General features: G+C 43.8%; 1 long non-coding RNA gene across 3 annotated transcripts in view; it reads left to right on the top strand.

Moving 5' to 3' along the window:
- The window catches only part of LOC119276642, a 3142-nt gene extending 1189 nt beyond the window's left edge, over positions 1–1953 (top strand). For 2 of the 3 annotated variants that reach the window (XR_005136696.1, XR_005136695.1), the window contains 2 exons: positions 168–311; positions 393–1953. This is a non-coding gene — a long non-coding RNA (uncharacterized LOC119276642). The remainder of the gene's footprint in view (positions 1–167; positions 312–392) is intronic. The other variant, XR_005136697.1, reaches the window with a different exon arrangement.
- The last annotated feature ends 2796 nt before the right edge of the window (positions 1954–4749 follow it).

Below are 4749 nucleotides of genomic sequence, written 5' to 3'. Positions count from 1 at the left end.
ATTGTTAGTACCATAGTAAATCTATCTGTTGCATTATGTATGCCCATTCAGGCACTCACCAAGAAAGCATCTTATGTCTGCAGATATTATTATTTGTATCTTATGTACTTATGAAATGATGTTCGCCCTTCAAACTTTTCTGATCTATTTTCCTTCCATCCATACAGTGTACTGCACAGGAACTTGTTCTATGGTATTATCCCTAGAGAGATGGGAGATTTACGAGAGCTGAAGGTGTTGGATCTGGGGTACAATAACTTCAACGGATCAATTCCATCAGAGCTAATAAACATTTTATCCCTGGAATTTATGTGCGTGCGAACTTTGATATATGTTTTTTTTCATTTCTGTTTAACTTCAAAACTTGACTGACCTTACTATTTGAATTGCAGCTTTCTTAAAAGAAACATACTTTATGGTGATTTACCTCTTGAACTAAATGAGCTCATCAGTCTGTGTGAGTCTCAGGTTCGCCACGGCAGGACTTTCTCAAATAGGATGCCCGCTGCAAGGTTTGTCTAAGTTTTCTTCTACTTGCATATCTGAGAGTTAAACTCGTGATTATGCAAGGCTTGAGTTAAATTTTCAAATCAAGCAAGGATTTGAGCAAGCTTGATTTTGGTTAAAAAAACCCACCCTGTTCCTGTAATCACATGTATGTTAATGATATCTGAAATATTTGAGAATTATCTATTTCGACTCAAGAAATATCAGACTTCTTTTAGGAACATTTCCTCCACAAAATGGTAAATTATATCCGAGTCGGCATCCCTGAAACCCAGCCCAAATCCCCACATATAACCTCACTCCGGACGAACCCTAGACCCAAATCTCTAGACAATGCCATGTTGAAAGATAGGCTTGCGAAGATTCGGCTCAAGAATTCCTTAGGGTACTTCTGTCTTTATCATATTTGTTCTCACACCTTGGGCATTGTGTTTGCCCGCCGCAATGCACGCGTCGACCCGCAGTCCTCATATTAAGTGAACCAGAAGCGGTACATGCGAGAGAAAAGAAAAACAAACCCAACCACCAGCACGACCCTTCCTCTCGATCCCATCTGGACCTTTAGTATTCTCGGGATATATCTGATTATGATGATGTTCTGTATTGCTCTCGAGCCGATAACTTTTTGGACTGCTCGATGTTGATAACCAATGAGACTGCTTTTTTGGTTGTTGGCTGGAGCCTGGAGCTATCACTATGACTGAAATTTTCTTTTCACCAAAGTAAATTTATATGGTCATCAAAAACCAACGACTTGTCAACACTTGTCAGCAGTTTGCAATTTGTATTACAGTATGCGTAAGCCAATGGTCAGCCATTGTTGTTTTAGTTAGGAAATGTAGAAAACGTGTTCATGATTTATGTAGATTGCTCAGTCCCTTCAAACAGTATTTGATCTTGAGCGGACAATCTAACTATATGTTTCCTTATAGAAAATTGACTATATGTTCCATGAATTGACTGATTAGTTTGGCCCGATCAGATTAAAGTAGGTCTTGATTTGAAGGTCCAGTTAGGGAGCTGGTGCTGGTTTGCTTGTTGTAATACTAACTATGCTATTTAGACCGAGACATGTCGTCTTTCTCATTTCTCGACATTTTCCTTTGCTGCCAAGTTTTTTCATTCTAGGTTGTGGAAAAACGGATGTAGCATTCCTTCTACAAGTTGTCATGAGCTGGGACATAGAAGAAGAGAACCGACGAGAAGTTGCACAGCGGTTCGCTCCGGTGTCGCTGCCAATGGCGTTGCGCAAAGTGTAGATTGCAGGCTAGATGCGTACAAGTTCGTCCTACGTCCACGATGTCGAAGCATAGAAAATCAAGTTAATTAGATAGTATATCTGGTTATGAAAGTTGTCTTTTGTGTATGCAGTTTTGCCATTATTTTGTAAAAGCTTTTAGTTTTTGATAATGTAATTGTCTTACTAATAACACTTTTAATCAATTCGTGCCAAGGCTATTAGCCAAGTTATGCACAAATTGTTCATGTTTCCTTGATGACTGCTATTGTCAGAAGATTTTTTTCAGCATTTAAGTAATACCGATCCCACTTTCAGTTATGTATGCAAAGGCCGGCAGCAAGGTAATGACTACTCCTTGCTGGTCGGATATTTCCTATTTCCAGACTTTATCTCATTCTGCTTTTCGCACCATGCTGATTTGTGAATGAGAACCTACATGATCATCCACCCTGATTTGTAATTCGTAGTCACATCCAGACACTCAGGTATGCAATATGGTTTTGCTCTTTTTGTGTGATTGTCAGCATTCCCCACTGTTTCTTACAATCAGAGAAAAACAAAAGGAGATTTCACTCTACAATAGATGTCTTTCTCTCAGGCATATGTAATTCCGCTGCTCTGATTGCTATCTATCTTTGATGGCGACGATGCTCTACCTCAACGCAGTCCAAGTCTACCTCCACCAGGAACGGTGCCGTGAGGAAACACCCAAGGTAAATGTGTGTGCGCGCGCTAATATAGATTAACTACAGGTATGTACATCCAAGGTAAATGTGTGTGCGCGCGCTGATATAGATTAACTACAGATATGTACATCGATCCCATGAGTGATCACCGTGTAAATCAGCAGCAGCCAGCAGTACACGAATTCTCTTATAAATACTGAAAAAAATATCCTATTTATTTTAACTCAAAATTAAGCTACTATTGTTCTAAAAATATTTGAATTACTTGACTTTGAAAACAATATTCTGGTTGAATTTAAGGTGACCAGCATATACTTAATGCTTTACTTTAATCTTTCAAGTGGAAGTTTAAAATATTTATTTTAGATTTTATATGGTGGAGAAATTATTTGACTATAAATTATTATGGATTTTTAAATAACTTTAACATTAATTTTAAATCCATATTGATAAAAGACACTCAAAATCAAAAATAGATGCAACATAATTTATATTATAATTATGTATTGTTTGGAACAACCATTAGGAGCCGCCGAAACTAGCAGAGGAGGTTTAAGAAAGAGCTCGCAGGGTTAATACGCCGACGTGGTCGACCGACGGACGACGTGGACGCTCCGACAAGGTCGAGCGAGCGGCTAAGCTTAGCCGTGCGGAATGTTTTGAAGGCCATGGACGGCAAGTGCAATAATAAGTGGCAATACAAATGGAAGTGTGTTGAAATAGAGGGTATGGATTTGTGTAGGTCTTGAGTCATGCTTACCGTGGGAAGGAACATCTGATATTTCTTTTTCACACGTTGCATCACACGGTTTTTCCAAAGAGCAAAATATGAAAGTGATTAATCAGACTAATCCATGCACCACTACTCTTCTATCAAATGAAGGACATCAGGGTGATTTCTCGATGTCCAAAATTCATGCTTCGAAAAATGATAATCAATTTAAATTTATTACTACATTTATTAGAAATGGATATAAGAAATGTGAGTAATGGCATGTGTAGTAGGTTTTGTGATTTTTTTTGCCCGTTGCAACGCACGGGCATTTATACTAGTCTTTATCTAATTACAAACGGGAGATTATTAATAATTGGGAACCAATATTCCAAACAGACTATTTATTCGAACCGTGAGCGTTAGACCAACAGTGGATACGTGGCATGCTTCGGTTAAGCAAAAAATAAAGCGGTATCATTAATCATCCAAATAGAAAAACAATATACGTGCCGCCACGCGACCCGTGTACCGTGCGAGCAGGCGTGAGTTGACGGGACGCATGTGTCGCCGCGTTTGGGGAGCGAGCACCTATGGGGCAGGAGGGCCCCTTCTTGTCCGGCAAGGGAGCGGAGGGCGCACGCAGAGTGGATCGAGGCGAGAGAGCGCGCGGGGGATTTTTACCCAGCTTCGGAGCTCTCCGGAGAGATAAAACTCCTACTGCTGCTTTGTGTGTTTGTATTCAGTTCTTGCTCGCGAGAGCGGGTGTGTGGCGTAGCTGCGGAACCAAAACTCCGAGCCCCTAAGCTATGGAACCAAATTCCGAATCTCCGAACCCCTTCTACGTGCGCATGGGCCTCCTTTTTATAGGCTAAAGGGGTCATCGACAGGTGGCAGCGTAGAAAGAGGGGTAGAAAGGTAAAAACGCGGGTTGGTTCAACTGCTATCAACAGTGTCCCCTACCTAACTCTGACGGCAGGGGACAAGGGCATTTAATGCCCGTCCGGTCGCCCCAACAGTGCAAGGAAACGACCGTTGGAGGCGCCACCGATCGCCACGATGGCCTCCTTGTCAGCTTCGCTTGCCACCTCGCACCGCCATGCTGCACAGCTACCCGCCACGTGCACCAGGAGCGATCTTGTGGCGACACGTCGTCGGGCGTGCTGGAGCGTGGGTGCAGAGTGGCAGCCCTGCCGCGGCAAGCGCCTTGCCGCGGCCTTTATCTTGTCGCACCAGCAAGCTTGCCGCTTGCCGGGTCTTGAGTGGCCTTCCCGGCAAGCTCCTCTTGCCGGGGTCTTGTCTTCTTCCCGGCGAGCTCCTCTTGCCGGGGCCTTGGCTGGCCTTCCCGGCAAGCTCCTCTCGCCGGGGCCTTGGTTGGCCTTCCCGGCAAGCTCCTCTTGCCGGGGCCTTAGCTTGAGTACTCTGTTCTTGAATGGCATCGAAGTAGCCGCTGAGGATCTTGGCGGACGCCCGGCAAGCCCTGCCGCGGGTCGCTGCGACCGCCCGTGCACAAGTTCGGGATACTAAGGTACCCCTACTTTACTACACCGACAGGAGCCCCCGGGCCTGGGCCATACACGGTGCCGAGCGCTGTTGGGCCAGGC

The sequence above is a fragment of the Triticum dicoccoides genome, chromosome 3B (genome assembly GCF_002162155.2).
Source record: "Triticum dicoccoides isolate Atlit2015 ecotype Zavitan chromosome 3B, WEW_v2.0, whole genome shotgun sequence".
Classification (NCBI taxonomy): Eukaryota; Viridiplantae; Streptophyta; class Magnoliopsida; order Poales; family Poaceae; genus Triticum; species Triticum dicoccoides.
This window is presented reverse-complemented; position numbering and strand designations above follow the sequence as displayed.